The 22,882-nt window shown below is 48.5% G+C and overlaps 1 protein-coding gene across 4 annotated transcripts in view; it reads right to left on the bottom strand.

The window, feature by feature from the left end:
* The window catches only part of LATS2 (large tumor suppressor kinase 2), an 88,021-nt gene extending 65,797 nt beyond the window's left edge, over window positions 1-22,224 (bottom strand). For all 4 annotated transcript variants that reach the window (XM_054718688.1, XM_054718690.1, XM_054718689.1 and 1 more), the window contains exon 1: window positions 22,020-22,224. The gene's annotated coding sequence lies outside the window, so the exon portion shown is untranslated. The remainder of the gene's footprint in view (window positions 1-22,019) is intronic.
* Window positions 22,225-22,882: the final 658 nt, after the last annotated feature.

The raw sequence follows: 22,882 nt of genomic DNA, 5'->3' as shown, positions 1-22,882 counted from the left end.
TTTAGAACTGGGGTCCATGAAAAAAACACAGGGCTACAGACTGGGAGAAGGTACATTTCCAAAACACAAGGAAGCCAGGTGCAGCTACATTTCCATAAGACAAGGAGGCAGCAACAGGTACACCTCCATAACACAAGGCAACAGCTACATCTACCCAAGATAAGGGAACTGGAAAAGTCAAGAGGTCTCTATTTACAAAATAAAAAAGAGGAAGAAAGCCCAGAAAGAATGAGAGGAAGGACAATGAGGGAGGAGGGCCTCAGGAGTTACTATAGTAACCAATTGGAAAGGGAATACTGACCAATCAGAGGGGATATCAGGACACAGGGACTGCAGCCTTTATAAACCATGGAAACAGGAAGTCTGTGGGACTCTTTCCCCTCCCCACATGGGAGTCTGTGCTGTGAGAATCTTTCCCTTTCCCCACATGGGAGTCTGTACTTGTTCTTCAATAAATTTCCACCTTTGCTATACCACCTTCTGTCTGTGGATTCATTCTTCGACTCCGGCGGACAAAGAATCCGGGTTCCAGTCCAAAAATTCCGTATCACCATCACCTCTCAGAAATTATAAAGCTGTTTGATTCTGGTTAGAGCACATGTTATCCAGGGTTGTCCCAAGATGTTTTGTGGACTATATAATCTACAATAAAGCCAATCACCACAAACTGATACTAATAAATACTCAACTCAAGGCAAGAATACTCATTGTTATATATTTTATTTCTAAATCCACAGCTTAAGTATTGGAGCAAAACTTTCTTACACAGGGTCTTGAATTTCTGGCTTGTTCCTAATAAATCAGGAGTGGGGAATCTTTTTTTCTGCCAAAGGCCATCTGGATATTTATAACATAATTCAAGGGCCTAAATATTTGATCGAACATTTAATTCTCAACCCTAATGTTAGGGGTAAAAATATAATACTGAGGACTAGCTACGGTTATGGGAAATATTAATCACGCTCTATTAACCATTTGTACACCATAAGCATCTATAGACGCAAGTGGTGGACCTTTTTAAATTAAACTCAAGCCGAAACCGGTTTGGCTCAGTGGATAGAGCGTCGGCCTGCGGACTCAAAAGTCCCGGGTTCGATTCCAGTCAAGGGCATGTACCTTGGTTGCGGGCACATCCCCAGTAGGGGGTGTGCAGGAGGCAGCTGATCGATGTTTCTCTCTCATCGATGTTTCTAACTCTCTATCCCTCTCTCTTCCTCTCTGTAAAAAATCAATAAAATATATTTTTAAAAAAATTAAACTCAAAATATCATGACAGTTAACTGGATTAACCATGATTGCTTTATTCTGGTTAAAGAAAGGACATTCTAACTTGGCTGGAAGTAGTATGCCCCCGGGACGTGGGAGTCAACTTTGGACCTGGGAGTCAACCTTGGAATGTGGTCCATTCTCATTCAAGACCTGCCTATTGCCAGGGCCGGTCTGGCTCAGTGGATAGAGCGTCGGCCTGCGGACTCAGGGGTCCCGGGTTCGATTCCAGTCAGGGGCATGTACCTTGGTTGCGGGCACATCCCCAGTGGCGGGTGTGCAGGAGGCAGCTGATCGATGTTTCTAACTCTCTATCCCTCTCTCTTCCTCTCTGTGAAAAATCAATAAAATATATTTAAAAAAAAAAAAAAAAAAAAAAAAGACCTGCCTATTATCATGGAAAGATTAAACTTGTTGTCCAAACAATGGAGTCCCACCCAGCCTGTACAGTCTACTTCCCCATGCCTGTAATCCACACTTCCCCGTACCTATAATCCATATTTCCCCAGGTAATCTCTGTCCTACCCTATATAAGCAGCTGGCTTCTGGGGGCTGCAGAGCAGGTTTGTGTGGATGACCTGCTGCTCTCCCACACTCCAGCAGTATTGGAATAAACTCGAATAAAGGATTCAACCCTCTCTCTGCTTAACTGGCTCAAGTAGTGACAGGCAGCACGGATCCACTGATTGTCCGGTTACACTGATGCCTTGACGGGGCCAGACCAAGTGATTTCATGGGCTTATACAGCCACGGGCTGGATGTTCCCACCCCTACATAAGCAATCAATGTCTGGTTCATACCACTGTCCTTTATCCTGGGGCTTCACCAACCTCTCACCCACCTAAAGCTGTGGTTGTTCTATCTCTTCGGAAAGTTTTCCTTGTAAAACCCTCCCACATTTCCTGAAAGATATCAGAAAATTATCACATCGAAGATGTCCCACATTGCAATTGAAAATAGTTCCAGCACAAGGTATCAGGAGACTTTCAAGGTAACTACTTCCTTGATTGTTTATAAACACGTCTTCTTGTCACCATTTTTTCCTAAATATCAAAGTAAAAATATCTTTCTTGTAGAAATTGACACTTATAAAGACAGGTGGGTGTTTTCTTTTTTTTTTAAATATGTTTTTATTGATTTCAGAGAGGAAGGGAGGGGGAGAGAGAGATACCAGTAGAAACATCAATGATGAGAGAGAATCACTGATCGGCTGCCTCCTGCATGCCCCACAATGGGATCAAGCCCGCAACCCGAGCACATGCCCTTGACTGGAATTGAACCTGGGACCCCTCAGTCCACAGGCCGAGGCTCCATCCACTGGGCCAAACCGGCTAGGGCTAGGTGGGTGTTTTCTTAGAGTGCATTGTGACCAGACTAAGAACAAATTAAAGCTGTAAGCATAGATCAGCAACGACTTCAGCATTTTCCAACAGTGATTATACCAACCCAATTCACTGTATACTGTTGTTGTTGCATTCAGAAAATAAATTCAAGACCAACCACTGACAGGGCCCTTAGCAGCCAGCAAAGTATCTAGCTCAATTTGCTTATCTGGGTGACCTTGGGCAAGTCATTTAATCTTCTACACCCTCCCTCTAAGGAGCAGATGATAACACTTGGTAAGAACAATGAGTGAGACAATGCCTGTGTCCTATTCAAATTAACTGCCACAACACGAGCACTGAGGCCCATAGATTGTAAAGGCAAAAGCCTGCATGCCCTCCAGGCTCAACGAAAAACTGACCCAAAGAGCATTCTTTAAAGAGAGAATGGCCCAGCCGGTGTGGCTCAGTAGCTGAGCATCAACCTATGAACAAGGAGGTAATGGTTCGATTCCTGGTCAGGGCGCATGCCCAGGTTGTGGGCTCAATCCCCAATAGGGGGCAGACCATCATTGATGTTTCTATCTCTCTCCCTCTCCCTTCCTGTTGTAGTTATATATAGAAATGTTTAAAAATGCCTAAAAATGTTAAGAAGATTTTAAAATGTTTAAATTAACTTCCCTTGAAACTTAAAGTATGATATTAAGGACACATTCCCCACTGCCCTGAAGCGTGTGTACCTCATAGATAAGGATTTGAACTTCAGTTACTGACTCAGAGTGACTTGTCAAGATAACCAATTGAATGTGTCCCTGGATCCGGGTGAGGCTGAGTCCCGGGTCCGGGTGAGGCCACGCGCCCCTGGGTCCGGGAGAGGCCTCGCGCACCCAGGTCTGGGTGAGGCCACGTGCCCCCGGGTCTGGGAGAGGCCACGTGCCCCTGGGTCCAGGTGAGGCCATGTGTCCCTGGATCCGGGTGAGGCTGGGTCCCAGGTCCGGGTGAGGCCTCGCGCACCTAGCTCCGGGTGAGGCCACGCGCCCCTGGGTCTGGGAGAGGCCATGTGTCCCTGGGTCCGGGTGAGGCCACACGCCCCTGGGTCCAGGTGAGGCCACGCTCCTCTGGCTCCGGGTGAAGCCGGATCCCGGGTCCGGGTGAGGCCGTGTGCCCCTGGATCCGGGAGAGGCTGGGTCCCGGGCCCAGGTAAGGCCACGCGCCCCTGGTTCTGGGTGAAGCTGGAGCCCGGGTCCGGGTGAGGCCATGTGCCCCTGGATCTGGGTGAGGCTGGGTCCCGGGTCCGGGTGAGGCCACACGCCCCTGGGTCTGGGAGAGGCCACGCACCCCTGGGTCCGGGGGAGGCCACGCGCCCCTGGGTCCGGGTGAAGCTGGATCCCGGGTCTGGGTGAGGCCGTGTGCCCCTGGATCCGGGTGAGGCTGGGCCCCGGGCCCAGGTGAGGCCACGCGCCCCTGGGTCCGGTTGAGGCCGTGTGCCCCTGGATCCGGGTGAGGCTGGGTCCCAGGCCCGGGTGAGGCCACGCGCCCCCTGGGTCTGGGTGAGGCCACGTGCCCCTGAGTCCGGGTGAAGCCGTGCCCCTGGGTCCGGCCGAGACCAAACCAGAGGGAGTCGGACCTACGTTACCACCATTTGTCCACCATCCAGAGCTGAGGGGTCAGTGCTGACATGTACACATAAGGAACTGGTGGACATTGAAATTGGGTCTCAAAAGAACTGTTGGTCCAGAAAGAAACACACTACAGACTGATTCATTTGCCTGTCAGCATAACTATTATTGCTCGTCTCACATTCAGTTCTTATAAGTATATCTCTAGGGACACATGATCTCGCTCATCTAGGGGAAATGATGAACAACATAGACTGATGAACAAGAACAGAACCAGAAACAAGGAGGCATCGATCGGACTATCGGGCCCTCAGAGGGAGGATAGGGGAGGTTGGGGGGAGGAGGGGAGAGATCAACCAAAGGACTTGTGTGCATGCATATGAGCCTATCCAACGGTTAAGTTCAACAGGGGGTTGGGGCATCCGTGGGGAGGGGTGTGGGATGGGAATGGGGGGATGAGGACAAATATGTGACACCTTAATCAATAAAGAAATTAAAAAAAAATAAATAAATAAAGTTAAAAAAAAAAAGAAAGAAAGATAACCACTTGAGTGAGTGATGTCCTCCCCCTAGATAACCACCTGTAGCCCCTCGCCCTGTTGGAGATGAACATGTGTGCATTGACGTAATTCGTTGACAGCCACCTGGCCTGCTGCGAGGTGCGGTACAGGCTTTAAAAATGGGGGTTCAGACCAGCCAACGTGCTCGCCTGTCAAGACAGCCACAAAGGCACGTCCTTTTGTCAGTTCAGCAAGCGACGCAGCTCCACGCTCCTCTCCCTGCCAGATGACAGAAGAACGGCTAGTAACTCCCGATTGATCAAGATGCGACCAAGCTCTCGGGTGAGAAATGCCGGCTCCCTGCATCAGGACCAGCCCAGCCCAGCTGCCGGACCCCAGAGGACAGCACCACCGGATCCCGAATAAGCCTGTACCCGCAGCACCAGGAATTGTGTGAGTAATAAAGTGCTGTGTGATTTGCAACTGCATATGTTTCATGTGGAATAATTCCTCTAGCAGTTAATTGAATTATTTTATGTACGCTTAAAATTTAAATTAAAGCTTCTGGGTTTTTTGGCACTAAGCCTGCCCTTGGTCCTGTTTGCGTAGAGTAGCCTCTTTGCTAGCAACTACTTGAATGTCCCACACCTGCACGGTTAAAGTTTATCTCAAGGGATGCCTTAGATAAACATTCCAGATACTTTCCCGGGATCTACTTGGGACACTTCCTCTCTGAAATCAATTTAAAAAATATATTTTTAAAAAATAACAAAAGATTAAAAAAATAATAATAAAAGGAAGAAATTTTAGAACTGTGAAAAGAAACTGCTTCAGACATTCTCATGTGGAAAAAAAAATCAGGATAACTAATATTTAACCAGTATTTACTATGTGTCAGGCTTGTTCTAAGAGTTATCTATTACATAACCATATACAACAGAAAACCCCAAGAGATGACATTGAAATCACAGTTTTAAAGGTGGTGAGAGGAGTTTTAGGGCTAAAATAGGCAGGTTCAGGGAGTTTTAGAAATGAAGTGGGACCATGGGGGAGGACTACAAAGATGAGGGCCATGGAGCTGCCAAAAGGCATACATTCACAAGAAACAAAAGGTGCCACAGGGTAAGAGGAGAGGAAGACACCCATTCACAGGCGACAGGGAAAAGCCACAGGGGATAGAGAAATGCTGACAAATGGAAGAGGAGAACATATTTTCACAGGCGTTAGAGAATTCTACCACTGAAGGGGGAGACAAAGAAGGGGCCCCATGTGGGTTTGAGCTTTGAAACTGCTTGTAGTAACCAATCAGAAAGGAATATTAGGACACAAAGAACTGCAGCCTTTATAAACCTTAGGAAAAAAGGCTTAGTGGGTACCCCCTTTAGGACCCTGTCCCTACATGGGAGTCTGTGCTTGTTTCCAATAAATTCCCACCTTTTGTCTGTGGCTTCATTCTTCGAATCCACCTGGACAAGAACCCAGGAAAGAAATCACCTTTGCATCCTGCTCAGAGAAAAACCACTCAACTCAGTCGCATTTCAGTGGGAAGATGGAGGGTCATAACCATCACCTTTCTTAAGGTAGCTCAGAGAAGACTACCTGCATTTAGAAAGAAAATACCAGCCTAAATACACTTTCAACATGAAACCCATATTTTAGTTCATGACATCTACCATATCAAAGTCACTGAAAGGACTGTTGTAAGGCTATGCAGATAGTGAACTGCAGATGCGGGAACTGAGTCCCCTAGCTCTGTGTTGGCCATGGGCCAGAACCCTAGAGCTCTGCTTAATTAGTGTAAAATGGGACATACTGCAACCACACTCATTTTCAGTGACTTCCTGGTCTAAGCATCTGTTGTGAAATACCTCATTTTCTGAAACCCAAGGTCACATTCCAACAAAACACATTTGGAGATTCCTGAGTGATGGTGTCTGAGAACTGAGGCACAAGGTATGGCTTCTCCTAGGGGAATTTACAAACATAACTTGTTTCCTAAAACAGAGAAGAGATAAATCTTCACAATAAACAATCAAAGCAAAGCAGTGGCCTGACAGTAAGCAAATACATTCATCCCAACTCCCCCTCCCCCAATCCACTCATTTACCCCACCCACATGCTATCTGCATACCAAATGCCTAAATCTCAGGCACTGCAGAGATAAAGAAGAATAAAACCCTGCCTTTAGCAACTTCACAGTCAAGAGAGAAGTGAAGGTGTGGTGGGCAAACAAACAGCTTCAAAGAAAAAGAGATGCAGGGACCTAGCTGGTTTGGCTCAGTGGATAGAGCATCAGCCTTAGGACTGAAGGGTCCCAGGTTCGATTCCGGTCATTTAATCGCACATGCCCAGGTTGTGGGCTCGACCCCCGGTGAGGGGCGTGCAGGAGGCAGCCAATCAATGTTTCTCTCTCATCATTGATGTTTCTCTCTCTCTCCCTATCCCTTCCTCTCTGAAATCAATAAAAAATATATTTAAAAAAAGAAAGAAAAAGAGATGCGGGAAAGGAGAAAAAACCCCACACAAAACATTTAACAGATGAGAGAATAAAGGAAAAAGTCAGAAAACTTTGAAGCAGAGATAACCAAATATGAGGGTAGGAAGAATGAATTTCCAGCCAGAGGGAACAGCATATACAAAACAGCAGAAGAATGTGAAGGCTGTAGGCACCACCCACCCACCAGGTTCAGATTTGTGGGGTGGAGGCTCTTCCTGAAGAGTAGAGGAGGGATGAGAACAGGAGGTGCAAAGGGGCTGGATTTGAAAGGCTCTCCAAGCCTTTCTGGACTCAGTGCAGAAGGTGGGGAACCACTGTTTGCAGTTAGGCTAAGGAGTAATCTGCCCAAAAGTACCCTTTAGGGAGCTGAGTCTGGAAGCTAGGGGGAAGGTGGCCCAGAAGGGACAACCATAGACTTTGGGTAGATGATGAAACCTGGATGAGGAGCAGCCCTTGGGAGCAAGGGGGGTTGTACTCAGGAACTAGTTACACCTTGACCTGGGGTCTGGGCTTAAAGACATAAATGAGGAGCCATCAGCACATGGGGCATTTACCCAGCTAGTGACCTAGTTACAGAGCCATGACATGGAGCAGTTAGGTGAGGGAGGGAGAGTTCCTGTCCCTCCCAACTGACATCTCAGAACAGCAGTCAATGACCATTGAGTGACACCAGCAGACTAAAGAGAAGGAGCTAAGAAAGGGCAAGGGCCACAAAGACGGCCCACATTGAAGAAAAAAAGCTATGAGCAAGTCAGAGCCAGGACATGGGACATCCTCACTGGCAGACACTACGGGAGTTAGGGACAGCAAAAGAAGCTTGATAGTGCTCCCTAGAATTCAGTCTGAAAAGAAGCTACTGAAAGCTGGAACAGCTGTGAGGCTTTTGGGGGAAGGTAGGAGTAATGTATTTTAGTTTAACATACTTTTTTTTTTGTTTCTGGTTGATTTTAGAGAGAGGAGGAGGGAGAGGAAGACAGAGAAATATCAATTTGTTGTTCCACTTATTTATGCATTCATTGGTTGATTCCTGTGTGTGCCATTGTTAGCGGTGGGAGGGAGAAATAGAATAGTGGGGACTACCTAGAGTTATGAGAAATATTAATCATGCTGTTAACTGGGATTGTTTTGTTTTGATTAAAGAAAGCACATTCTGACCTGGCTGGGAGTTGTATACCCCAGGACCTGGAAGTTAACCTGGAAATGCGGTCCATTCTCCTTATCTGAGAACTGCCTGGAAAGATTTGCAACCCCCAGCCTGCATTGTCTGTCATCTGTAACTATTCTATCTATTCTTATTCTTGTTCTTGTTGCCTACTTCCCCAAGTAATCTTTGTCCTTCTACCCAATATAAGCAGCTGGCTTATGGGGGTGGCGGGCAGACCAGATTTTTGTGGATGACCTCCTGCTCTCCCATGCTGCCAGTAATACTGGAAAAGAAAAACAATCATATATGATTCAACCCCATCCCTACTTAATTGGCTCAAGTAGTGACAGGCAGCTTCGACCCATTTATTGTCCAGTTTCACCCCGACTGGGTATTGAACCTTCAACCTTGGTGTATAGGGACAACACTCTAATCAACTGAGATACCAGGCCAGAACCATACTTTAATTTAAATGTACAAAACACAAATCAACAAATGTTCACTAAGAGCACACTCTCACAAACAGCATCTGGATCAAGGAGTCTATCAGTACAACCCCAAAGCCCCCACCCACAACAGACCAACACTTCAATGAACCACCCTCACAACTTCTAACACCAACGGCTAGTTTGACCAGTTTTTTAACTTTATATCCATGGACCTATAAGGTCTGTACTCTGTGTCCCCTTGATATATATATATTTTATATATATTTGTTTGTTTGTTTGTTTGTTTGTTTTGTTTTGTTTTGTTAATCCTCACCTGAGGATATTTTTTCCATTGATTTTTAGAGAGAGTGGGAAGGAGAGACACATTGATTGGTTGCCTCCCACACACACCCCAACCAGGGCCAGGGATGGAGACTGCAACCAAGGTACATACCTTTGACCAGAATCAAACCCAGGATCCCTTCAGTGAGCGAAACCAGCTAGGACTGCACTGATTTTTTAAAATATGTTTTTATTGATTTCAGAGAGAGGAAAGGAGAGGGAGAAAGGGATAGAAACATCAAGGATGAGAATCATTGATCAGCTGCCTCCTGCATGCCCCCTACTGGTGACTGAACCCGTAAGCCTGGCACGTGTCCTGACCAGGAATCAAACTGTGATCTCCTGGTTCATAAGCCACACCAGCTGGGTTGTGTCCCATTGATTTTATTCAATACCATGTCTGGTTATTTATACACTAGAGGCCCAGTTATTTATACACTAGAGGCCCGGTGCATGAAATTCGTGCATGGGGGGGGGGGGGTGTCCCCTCAGCCCAGCCTGCACCCTCTCCAATCCAGGACCCCTCGGGGGATGTCGACTGCCAGTTTAGGCCCTAAACCGGCAGTTGGACATCCCTCTCACAATCCTGGACCACTGGCTCCTAATCGCTCACCTGCCTGCCTGCCTGGTTTCCCAACTGTTCCCCCTACCCCCCTGGGGCAGCCTGATCGCCCCCAACAGCCCCCTCCCTGCCGGCCTGGTCGCTCCTAACTGCCCTCCCTGCCGGCCTGGTCACCCTTTACTGCCCCCTGCGCTGGCCTAATCACCCCTCACTGCCCCCCCTGCCAGCCTAATCACCCCCAACTGCCCCCCCTGCCAGCCTGGTCACCCCCAACTGTATCCCCCCCCACTGGCCTGGTGACTCTGAACTGACCCCCCCCCCTGCTGGCCTGGTTACCTCTTATTGCCCCCCAGCCAGCCTGGTTGCCCCCAACTGCCCCCCTCTGCTGGCCTGGTCGCCCCCAACTGCCCCTCTCTACTGGCCTGGTCACCCCTAACTGCCCCCCCTCCCCCGCCGGCCTGATCGCCCCACACAGCCTGCTGTTCAGTCGTTTGGTCGTCCCTCACTAACACCCCTGCTAGCCTGGTCATAGGCAGCCATCTTGTGAGGGCGTGAGGGTCAATTTGCATACTACCTCTTTATTATATAGGATGTGGTGTGTGGCAACAGTTTGCCACTTTTCATTACTGAGTAATATTACATGGCATAACTACACCATACTTATTTATCCATTCTGCCACGGTAGGACATTTGAGTTGTTTCTGGTCTTGGGCTACTGCAAACTGATGATGCCTTAAGGCTGCTTATGCCCACATAGCTCCAGCTCCAGAGCTATGAGAAGTTGAGTAAGTGGTCAGCTCCAAGATCTTGCTTCATCACCCTATCAAATACTCCCTTTGTAGTTATTGGCAGAGCCCCTGGTAATTCATGTGGTACCTTTGTGGGATTATAAAAAGGTACTCCTTCCTCAAGTAAATTGTTTTGCTACCATATTATTGTACAACATGAGCAGCTCTTGCCCTGGGGAGCCTCCCAGAGCCCTGTGGGCAGTAGCCTGGCCCACTCGTAGACATACCCTGACACCACATGTCACACTCCTTCACACACACACCAGGTGAGAGGGAGCAAGTAAAGTCTGAATCAAATGGAAAGGAGGAAGTAGACCTTTGAGGCACAGGAGAAAAAGTAACGAATGGCCACAGTACGGTCACACAGGAGAAGTGTGATCACATGTGCTCTCCAGAGCATGTCACATGGCATGTTTGTCACATGACATGTGTGCCACTGACTCTCTGCTGCTGCTCAGTCTTTTGTGAGCGGCTCAGTCTCCAAGTGGGCTGAACATGCCCTCACACAAGTGTCTGTATGATGTGAAAGCATGCCCTTTCACACGCAGGGTCCTCGAGCAGTGCATACCTGAACAACCTCACAGGTGACCTGTTACTAGTCTTAGGGATGCAGAAAATGGCCAGCCTCTGACTTTAAGAAGCTCACAGTTTAAGATGGGGAAGACAGACACATAAATACATTATTTAAATATAGTATAATACAAGTGACAATACAATTTTGCCCAAAGCATTATGAGGTCTGAAGTAAGAGTAGTAGCTGGAGGATAGAGAGAAGTAGGCAATTCAGTAGTACTTAAGAGGTGGAACCCACAGAAGCTGGTGGTGTACACTGGCAATGGGCTTGAAAGAGGAAGCCCAAGTTTCTGGCTTATGAGCCAGAGCCGATGGTAGTGCCTTCTCTGAGCCAGTGGGGACCTTCAAGAGAGCAACCACAGTGTGGATGGAGGAGGACAGCTGTTGGGAGGTGAGGACAAGGCTGGGGGAGGCTGATTCAGAAGATGGCTGTTTCAGAGCAAAGAAACCAGCTGGAGGTTGGGAACCTGACTTCTGCCAGGCTCTGGCACTAGCTCTGTGTGATATGGGCTGGCACTGCACCTCTCTGGAGATTCAGTTTCCAGCTGGCTGACAAGCCTTGCTTTGTCTATTTGACAAGGCTGCTCCGAGGATCACAGGTGTGTGTGAGATCACGCTCATCTGTAATGCACAACACACTGGACAATGATTAGAATTACTAATAAGTTCAGGATTCAGAATAAAAAAAAGGCTTTAATAAAGTCAGGAGACAAGAACAGGGGAAAATGCAGATGGGCTTAGTTAAAAAGGTATCAAAGTAGCCTGGCTGATGTAGCTCAGTGGTTGAGTGTTGACCTATGAACTAGGAGGCACAGTTTTGATTCCTGGTCAGGGCACATGCCTGGATTGCAGGCTCAATCCCCAGTAAGAGGCATGCAGGAGGCAGCTGATCAGTGAGTCTCATTGATATTTCTCTCTCTCTCCCTCTCCCTTCCTCTCTGAAATCAATAAAAATATACTTAAAAAAAAAAAGTTAAAGCATCAGCAGAAGCAGCTCATCCTAGGCATACCCCCTGAACCTGTCCCCAAGGCCCCCTTTTCTCTGACTTCTTAATAAGCCAAAGCAGACCAGCCTGGGCTCATTTCCCCAGCCTTTTATTTATTTACTAGAGGCCTGGTGCATGAAATTCGTGCACGGGAGGGGGGTCCCCTCAACCCAGCCCTCTCCAATCCGGGACCCCTTGGGAGATGTCCGGGACATCCCTCTCATAATCCTGGACCACTGGCTCCTAATCGCTCACCTGCCTGACTACCTAGTGGCCCCTGACTGCCCCCCCATCAGCCTGGTCGCCCCCAACTGTCCCTTCCCTGCCGCCCAGGTCGCCCCCAACTGCCCCCTCCCTGCCGGCCTGGTCGCCCCCAACTGCGCCCCTGCCAGCCTGGTTGCCTCTTACTGCCGCCCCTGCTGGCCTGGTCGCCCTCAACTGCCACCCCTGCCAGCCTGGTCGCCCCTCATGCCCCCCCCCTCACCGGCCAGGTTGCTCCAAACAGCCTGCTTGTTCAGTCGTTTGGTCGTCCCTCAGGCTGGCCCTGGGCGGCTGGGCAGCTGCCATCCAAGGCTTGCCTGCAGCTTGGGCCGGCCCTGGGAGGCAGGGGGGCTGAGGGGACTGCGCGCCGCCATCTTGTGGCTGTGGGTGCTTCCATCTTTGAGGGCGTGGCATTCAATTAGCATATTCCCTCCTTATTGGCTTGGGCACCACCATCTTTGTGAGGGTGTGATGGTCAATTAGCATATTCCTTCTTTATGAGAGACTAGAGGCCCAGTGCATGAAAATTCATGCACTGGAAGAGGGGTCCCTCAGACCAGCCTGCCCCCTCTCACAGTACAGGAGCCTTCAGGGGCGGGAGGCAACCCGGCAATCAGGGGAAGGCGACTCCCCATCACACCTCTGCTGCTGCCACTGCTGGCAGCACAAGCCTCAGCCGGCCCTGGGCAGCTGGGCAGCCGCCATCCGAGGCTTGCCTGCACCTCGGGCATCGGCTGGGCAGCCGCCATCCGAGGCTTGCCTGCGCCTTGGGCTGGCACTGGGCAGCTGGGGAGCTGAGAGAACTGGGGAACTCTAGAGGCAGGGCTGAGGGGACTGGGTGCCGCCATCTTATGGCTGTGGGCACCGCCATCTTTGAGGGTGTGGCAGTCAATTAGCATATTCCCTCTTTATTGGCTCTGGGCGCCGCCATCTTTGCAATGGCGTGAGGGTCAATTAGTATGTTCCCTCTTTATTAGATAGGATTTTTTTGGTTAATCCTCACTGAAGGATATTTTTCCATTGCTTTTCAAAGAGAGAGTGGAAGGGGGGGAGAGACATGAAGAGAGAGAGAAACATCGATATGATAGACATATTAGATTGGTTGCCTCCCACACACCCCTTGACCCGGAGCGGGGAGTGAACCCACAACCCAGGTACTTACCCTTGACCAGGAATCAAACCCGAGACCCTTCAGTGCAAGGGCCAACGCTCTAACCACTGAGAACACTGGCCAGGGCTCCCCAGCCCTTTCTTGTTTCACTGTCCCCAGCTTTAATAAACTTCCTCTAAAATTTTTTTGAGAAAAGGTAAAGTATCTTTTTCTTTACTTGAAAGAAAAGCAGAGAGGAAAAGTTGAAGTCATTAGACTTACTGTTTGAAAGTTGCCTGCAACTAGGTCCGAGGTGCTCTGTCCTGAGCAGCATTTGAACTTCAAGGAACTGCCTGCCTCCCAAACTAGCGGTCGCCAACTGGTGGTCTGCGGACCACTAGTGGTCCGTGAGGTCCAAAAGGTTGGCAACCACTGTCTCAAACAACCAGAACCAGGTTCAATCTGGGTGACCCTGGATAAGTTAAAGGCACCAAATTCTCCCTTACCTCTGGAACTTGACAAGACTGTTCTCTCCACTCAGAACAAATTCCCCTCCCTGCTGGACTCACTTATACTCCTAGAATTCTCAGCTTATAAGCTCCTTCATCAAAAGGGCCCTCCTGCGCCCCCCCATCTCAATGGCCCTGCTCACTCACCCCCCCCCACCACACACACACAACAGCACTATTACAGTGTGACATGACTGATGTGCCTGTTTCCCCTCCCATCACCGGAACTGCAAGCTCTGTGAGGCCAGAAGCACCTACTCAATGCCTGTCACACAGGCCCACAGGCCCAGGAAGCATGTGCTAAATGAATACATGAAGTCACCTACCCCTATTAGCCTGTCCCCTCAATACTGAACCAGTGAGAAACCCTGCCACCAAGGTAGTACAAAGAAGGTGATGCTGCCTGGCTGAGTGGACCATCCTATATACCAAAAGGTAGAGCACATGTCTAGGTTGCAGGTTCCATCCCCCGTTGGGGTGTGTATGGGATACAACCAATCAATGTTTCTCACATTGATGTTTCTCTTTCTTTCTCTCTTAAAATCAATAATAATAATTTAAAAAAAGGTGATGCCAGAGAGCACTGAGTACTACATGATAGTATATGGGCAAGGCACTCAGGAAGTAGCCATGCTCTTTCTGAAGTTAAGATGCAGGTCCAGAGAAACAAGATGACGGCGTAGGTAACCACCTGTACTCGCCGCCTCCCACCACCACATCAAAATTACAACTAAAATACAGAACAATCATCATTCAGAACTGCCTGAAAGCTGGCTGAATGGAAGTCCTACAACTAGAGAAGTCAAGAAGAAAGTACACTGAGACTGGTAGGAGGGGCAGAGGTGCGAAATGGTCTGGTCCGATACCCACATGTACTGTTTTCTTTACTTAGGAGGGAGATCGTCTTTGCAGAGGTCACCCATGAGGAGCAAGGGGTCCCAGCACCACACCAGCCCCCCAGCCCAGGGTTCCAGAACTGGGAAGAGAAGTCCCTGCAACTAACAAAAGGAATCCAAAGAGGACCACACCAAGACACATCATAATTAAAATTCCAAGAGCAAAAGACAAGGAGAGAATCTTAAAAGCAACAAGAGAAAAACAGTTAGTTACCTACAAGGGAGCACCCATACGATTGTCAGCTGATTTCTCAACAGAAACTATGCAGGCCAGATGGGAATGGCAAGAAATATTCAAAGTGATGAATAGCAAGAACCTACAACCAAGATTACTCTACCCAGCAAAGCTATCATTCAGAATTGAAGGGCAGATAAAGAGCTTCACAGATAAGAAAAAGCTAAAGGAGTTGGTCACCACCAAACCAGTATTATATGAAATGCTGAAAGGTATTCTTTAAGAAGAGGAAGAAGAAGAAAAAGGTAAAGATAAAAATTATGAACAACAAATATATATCTATCAACAAGTCAATCTAAAAATCAAGTGAATAAAAAATCTGATGAACAGAATAAACTGGTGAATATAATAGAATCAGGGGCATAGAAAGGGAGTGGACTGATAATCCTTGGGGGGGGGAAAGGGCTGTGGGGGGTGCGGGAAGAGACTGGACAAAAATCGTACACCTATGGACGAGGACAGTGGGGGGTGGGGTAAGGGCAGAGGGTGGGGTGGGAACCAGGTGGAGGGGAGCTATGGGGGGGGGGGGAGAGGAACAACTGTAATAATCTGAACAATAAAGATTTATTAAAAAAATAAAGAATTTTAAAGGAAAAAAAAGATATTGAAAACCTATTTAAGAAATAATGACACACCCCAGCCAGTTTGGCTCAGTGGATAGTGTTGGCCTGCAGACCAAAGGGTCCCAGGTTTGTTTCTGGTCAAGGGCACATACCTTGGTTGCAGGCTCCTCCCCAGCCCAAGCCCTGTTTGGGGGGAAGGGTGGGGGCTAGGGGTGGTTAAACAAAGATCTTACTTACAGTCACAGACAATAGGGTGATAAAGGGGCAGGGTGGGAACCTGGTGGAGGGGAGAAAAAGGGGGAAGAGGGGGGACATCTGTAATACTCTCAACAATATAGATTACAAAAAAAAAAAAGATGCAGGTCCAAATGACATGCTCCTAAGTGAAGTTTACATATAACTATTATAGTCTCATAACTACAATGCTACAACATGGATAAACCTTGAGGACTGTAAAATAAGCCAGATACAAAAAGACACAGACTGTATGATTCCACTTGCATGAGGCAACCAGAGCAGTCAAACTCATAGAGACATAGTGAAATGGAGACCACCAGGGGCTGGGGTAATGGGAGTTACTGTTTAATGAGTACAGAGATTCTGTTTGGGAGGATAAAAACAGTACAGAGCATGGTGATGATTGCAGCAACAATGTGAATGTATTTCATGCCAGTGAACTGCACATGAATTGTTAAAATAATAAATATGTATATTTTACCATATGTGTATTTTACCTTGGTTTAAAAAAAGGAAAATAAGTTGCCTAGCTATTCACATCTAGCTAACTAGTGTTAGAACAATAGTTTCCTTCACAAACATAGCTAAGTGATTAAAAGACTGGACACCTCTGGACGGGTACAAAGTTCCCTGGCAGAGTGAAGCCGAAACTGCCGTGTACTCACACATCCTCCCCAACGCAGTCATCTCCTTGTGAGGGCTCGGACACACAGAGGGGAGCGGCTTCCGCAGAGTCCCACTCTTACAGCCCACGTCCCACAAAAATCCCGTTATAAAGCCAGCCAGCACAGGTGACCCCGCATTCTGTGCTGATGTCCATGTTTATGCCTGAACTGAGAAATACCAAGTGCATGTTCCCTAAACAGAATCTAGGTCAGATATCCTGGTGTCTTTTTTCCCCCTCAACACTTTATAACAAAAAATTTAAAATAGAAAAAAATATTTTTTCAAACATACAGAAAAGCTGCAAGAATTATTCAGTGACACTCCATAAACCCACCACTGGGAGGACTCCTTGTGAATAGGGAAGAATAGTATACCATGCCTGTTCTCATTTTCTTTCCATCTTCCTCCAGTCTTACAGGATGCACTGGTCCTAGGAATACCAGAGGTACTGTTCCTGCCCTTTTAAATATGTAAAATAGCACCTATGGGCAAACTGTGCTCTTGCCCAAATCATTTGGAAAGGATGAAACTTTCCTCGTCTCATAAAGAACGAAAGTATTTTCTCAGCTTGAGATCTTGTATTTTAGACTTTAGTTTTAAGACAGTGGCTTTCATGGCCAAATTAAACTTCTGAAAGGTTTTTCATGAGAATACTCATCAGTCAAATTAAGATTGGAGCTAGAAATGAGCTACTCTGACACACTACTAAATCATTTTAATAAGAGTTAACACATGACATTTACTTTCATCACAAATTTTATAAATATGACCATAAGTCCTCTTTGATGTGAACTTTAAAAATACAGGGGTATCAAGCAAACTAAACTTTGGACATTTCTTTGGCATCAACTAATTTAAGTATACTTTAAAATTTATTTTATTATTTATCTGTTTTTCAACATCATTTTTTTTTAAATCCTCACCCGAGGGTATTTTTCCACTGAATTTTAGAAAGAGTGGAAGAGAGAGGGAAAGACAGAGAGAAATATCGATGTGAGAGAAACATCAATTGGTTGCCTCCTGCACTCCCTGGAGCCTGCAACCGAGGTATGTGCCCCTGACCGGAATCGAACCCAGGACCCTTGTCCACAGGCTGATGAACCGGCTAGGGCAGTGGTCGGCAAACCGCGACTCGCGAGCCACATGCGGCTCTTTGGCCCCTTGAATGTGGCTCTTCCACATGCGGGCGCGCACGTACAGTGCGATTGAAACTTCGTGGCCCATGCCCAGAAATCGGTTTTCGGCTCTCAAAAGAAATTCCAATCGTTGTACTGTTGATATTTGGCTCTGTTGACTAATGAGTTTGCCGACCACTGGGCTAGGGCAAGTATACTTTAAAAGAAACTTCATGACACTGGAATTTTAAAACGGTAACAGAACTCACAGAACAAAACCACCTCACTTTCAAATCTGGAGCTGAGACAAGTACTAAATCCTACACTCAGTATATAGGTGGCTCATGTAAAACAATGTGAGAGCAATATGTTAAGCATCCCTTAATTTGGCCCTACCCACTCCAATCCCAGAAAACGCTATCAAACGTTCAAGAATCTTTATTCTAATTTCTCCTAATACTTCACGAACCCACACCAGCTGCTGAACACAAAATCAAGCACCAACCAAGGAACAAACCAAACCTATTACAGGACCTGTATTAATGACACCGTTGGTATTTCTAAAAACATAATTTCTTGGCCCTAAAATTCCATATATTCTTTAAATTGTATCCTTACGATAATTACCTAGCAAAGATAAAACTAAATTAGGATGACAGACCAGGCCTCCAGCCAGACGCTGGCCTGTCAGAGTCATAAGCCACTAGGCTGATGTACCTCCCAGAGCTGTCCAGGTCCGGAAACCCTCATAATGAGGATCGCTGGGGAAATCAGTGATTGCATTCCTCTGGGAACCCAGGAAAACGCTCCAATGAGCAGGTCATCACATTGGGTTTGTAAGTGCCATATGTGTGTCAAATACTCTGCTGGACATTATGAGGTCTCATCCAGGTAGAACAGGTCTCACCTCTAAATGAAGCTTACAATCTAGGGGAAAAGCAAACCATCCCATTCTCCATTACATTTGTACGCGATATCCATATGATATAGGGTACAGGATGGGTCTCCTTATATTCCACGCCATAACCCAGAAAGGTCTCCTCCTGTGCACCTCCTTCCCTCCAAATTTCGGGTATACCCCAGATAGGAAGTCGGAACACAGAGGTAAAATACCGTGACTTCCCAAAGAATCCCAGTGCACGTGCCTAGTTGGAGAAAAACCTAGAGAAAGGAGTGTCCACCAAAATTGGAAAGGCTAAAGGGATGTGATTTGACAGAGGAAGTGTGAAGCTATTCTGGGAATCTGGAACTTCTGGTAAAAGGGCTCAAATAGAAGAGAAAGATGAACAGGCAGATGTTGGAGAAGAGGCAGGTACTGAGTCCCCTTAATGAAAACACTCGAGTGTGAGACCCCTGAGGTATGATGAAGTTAATTAGTAATGGAACATGCTGGTCCTTAGCTTTCCACGCTCAAGAGAACTGCTGGAGGAGGGGCCTAACTCCAAAAGGAGGCCCACACCACTCAAAAGCCAACTTACATTCTTTTTTTTTTCTTAAAATGTTTTTATTGATTTTAGAGGGAGGAGTTAGAAAGAGAAACATCGATGACTGCCTCCCTCATGCACCTAATCGGGGATTGAACCCGAAACCTGGGTGTGTGCCCAGACCAAAGATCAAAACTGTGACCTTTCGGTGCATGGGACGATGCTCAACCAACTGAGCCACACAAGCCACGGCCCAGCTTACATTCTTAAGATCCTTAGGCCCAGCCGGCCTGGCTCAGTGCCTATACAGGTGGCGCAGAACAATATGAGGCTAATTTAGAGGCTATAGCATATGCCTATTTTAGAGACTATAGCATATGCCTATATCACAATATTGTACCCATTAGTTAATACTAAATACAAACCACTGCTACTAAATATGAGTCTTTTCATTTGGCCTCCAGAAAAATTCCAATGAATGTCAAATACTGGCACATGAACAAAAAGTATACAATTAACTTTAATCACCCGTCACACCCTAGCAGGTTTGGCTCAGTGAATAGAGCATCACCCAGGGACTGAAGGGTCCCAGGTTCGATTCCGGGCAAGGGCATGTACTTTGGTTGCAGGCTCAGTCTTTTACATCGATGTTTTTCTCTCTCTCCCCCTCCATTCCACTCTGTCTAAAAAAATCAACGGAGCCCGGCCAGTGCGGCTCAGTGGTTGAGCGTCAACCTATGAATCAATCCATCACTGTAGGGATTATCAAGACCAACCCTTCATTCTGTTGATTAGGATACTTTGCTCCTTGTTACAGCAGATTTACAGTCACGACAAAGCAAATGCACAGAATTATCTTCTGTATTTCATGCCCATAGTTTAAAATCAATCAGTACAAAATACTGTTTAAAAGTTTCACATTATTATAATCATAATATGAAATAAAATATAAAAGCAGCTTTTTCAAAAACTGTGCTGGTCCAGATTTAACGCTTCCCAAAATTCTTCCTGTGTGTTTACAGCGAATTTATCAGCGTCAACACTTCCCTCATCTCCACACACACAGTGGGATTTGGGAGCCCAGGGCTGGCTATTTACAACACAGCATTTGGAATACCTGGGCCGTGTGATTCAGTGGTTGAGCTGGACCTATGAATCAAGAGGTTTGATTCCTGGTCAGGGCACATACCCGGGTTGCGGTTGGGAGCTTGATCCCCAGTAGTGGGACGTGCAGAAGGCAACCAATTGATGATTCTCATCATTGATGTTTCTATCTCTCCCTCTCCTTTCCTCTCTCTGAAATCAGTAACAAAATATATAACAAGTAAATAAAATAAAATAGCAAGGCATCTTATTGTAAAAGCATTCCCCTCCCATCAAAGGAAAATCCTTACCACCAACCTTTGTGATTTGCTAAGAAAAAGAAAGAAATGTGTACAGCTCCAATTTACACTTGAGTCAAACTATTTCAAAGTGGATAGAGAGGCTAGAAGAGTCCCTTTCCAGTTCTAAAGTGCCATGATTCTAGTAATTTACTAGTAATTTTGCATGATGCCGAAACCGGTTTGGCTCAGTGGATAGAGCGTTGGTCTGTGGACTGAGGGGTCCCAGGTTCGATTCCGGTTAAGGGCATGTACCTTGGTTGCGGGCACATCCCCAGTGGGGGGTGTGCAGGAGGCAGCTGATCGATGTTTCTCTCTCATGGATGTTTCTAGCTCTCTATCCCTCTCCCTTCCTCTCTGTAAAAAATCAATAAAATATATTAAAAAAATAATTTTGCATGATGTCTTCTGCTCAGATTCCACGTTATATTGCTCGGCATTTGTAGGTTTATTAATATTCAGCAACTTTATTTCAAAGGAATGCTGATTTACTCATTAAACAGCACTCTATATACCTGTATAATGAGATCAAATTGTTTGAAGAAATAGTGTCTTGTTAATTATAATTTAAAACAGTCTTTGTTAAATAGTATCTGCATTCTTATTTTGGAAGATTTTTCTGTTACTACCTTATTACAACAGCTAAAGAAAAAACATAAAGATAAAGCAGCTTTGATTTGGCACTCAGAAACGACCCATCACGCAGGGATTGAAGCGGAGATTTCACTAAAAATATGAAGTCTGATCTATTTAGTACAAACTTCCTGATGATCAGCCACCACTTAGTTTCTCCATTACGGAAAGGCTCAGGAGGACAGCACCACCAGGTCCTGGGGTGTTACCTGCGGTTCACAAGGGAAGGTTAAGTCATTTTAGGTCCGATTCCTCTGACACTCACACTCTCACTGTGTGTCCACATGAGGGTGAAAATGCCAGTCTTATTTAAAACGGCCACTCAGGGAGATCCACGAGCACCGTGTGCTTCCACGGCTGTGCCGGCGAGAGGACTTGTCACCGGAGGGCTGGGCGCCAGGCGGGGCCGCAGACCCGGGACCCTGCCCCGCGCGGGCTAGTGCTCAGGGTCCGGGCCCGCCGCCCCAGGCCGCGACCGGGGCCGGGGGCCGGGGGCCGGCACGGCAGCCGGGTCTGCGCGAGCGAGCGGGTCCCGGACGGGAACGCAGCTCCCGGCGAGGCTCGAGGGGGAGCGCGGGGTGTGAGCGGCACGGCGCCCGCCCTCCGCAGCCCCGGCGGAGCCGGGAGAGGCCGCTCCCGGCGGCCAGCCCGGAGCCCCGGAGTCGGGCGGCGGTGAGGACGGGACGTCGGGCGCCGGCGCGGCCTGAGGAAGGGGGTGGGGACGCGAGACGGCGCGGCCCCAGGACGAGGGGGAGGGGACCTGCGACGGCGCGGCCCGCGGAAGGGACGCGGCCCGGGCTCCGGGGGAGGTGGGCCCCGCGCGGACACAGTCCCTCGCCGACCGGCCGGCCCAACGAAGCGGCGCCGCCCGCCCGGACTTCCCGGCCGCCGACTCGGGCTCGCGACGGCGACCGGAGCGCGGCGGCGGTTCCGGGCGGGGCCCCGGCGAAGAGCTTCCCGGCCCCCGCTCGCCCGCCTCACCTCGGCGCCTCTACCGCCGCGGGGGCGCCGTCGTCTGCGGCTCCGGGGCCTCGCGCGCCGAGTGACCGGGCGCCGGTGGCGGCGGCGGCAGGCAGCCCCGCGGAGACCCGGGCGGCGGCGCGGGCGGCGGCGGCTCCATCTTCCCGGGCGCTCGCGCCTCCGCTCCGACGCGCAGACCCAAGTGGGACATTCGCTACATTGTTGGCATTCCACGGGCGTCACGTGACCGGCGTCACGCTCGCCGGCCCCGCCCGCGCTTCCTGGTCCGGCCGCCACCTGCAGCCGCTGTCCGCCCGGCGGGCTGGGGAGCGGAGGGGCGGCCTCGCCCGCCGTGCGGACTGAAGCGAGCCGGCCGGGAGCCGCCAGGTCGGTGTCCACCGGGGAAGGTGAGCGCGGACCCAGCCTTCAGGCCAGGCTGCCAAGCCACAGAGGACCGAGCTCGACGCCCGGCGCAGTCGGCGGCAGTCCGGTCCGGCGCCTTCGCACTTCGTGTGGACGTGGTGTGTGCGGTGCACGGAGGGGGGCGATGTCCGCGGCGGAGACATCCCAGCCGCTGGGCTGTCCGCTGGGAACATGGAGTCGCTCCTGTGGACGAAAGGGGCCACATGCTGACCTGACAGCTCAGGGGAGGCCTGCGTGGCAGTCCTGCAAACTCAGAGACCTGGAGTAACCACAAAGGACGGTCTGAAAATTAAATATTTAACTACAAACAGGTTATGGTGGGCAGTCATGTCCTAGGCCGATATTTCCCTGACAAAGATCAACTTAGATCTTTCCTGAGCCATTTGCCTTTTTGCCTCTAAGATAACATATCTGTGAGATGTCTGGGTAACTTGTAACTTCCTTGTTACCCCGGACCCCTC

This window comes from Eptesicus fuscus, chromosome 7 (assembly GCF_027574615.1).
Source record: "Eptesicus fuscus isolate TK198812 chromosome 7, DD_ASM_mEF_20220401, whole genome shotgun sequence".
In the NCBI taxonomy this organism is placed as follows: domain Eukaryota; kingdom Metazoa; phylum Chordata; class Mammalia; order Chiroptera; family Vespertilionidae; genus Eptesicus; species Eptesicus fuscus.
Note: the sequence above shows the minus strand (reverse complement) of the source record. Positions and strands in the feature narration are given on the sequence as shown.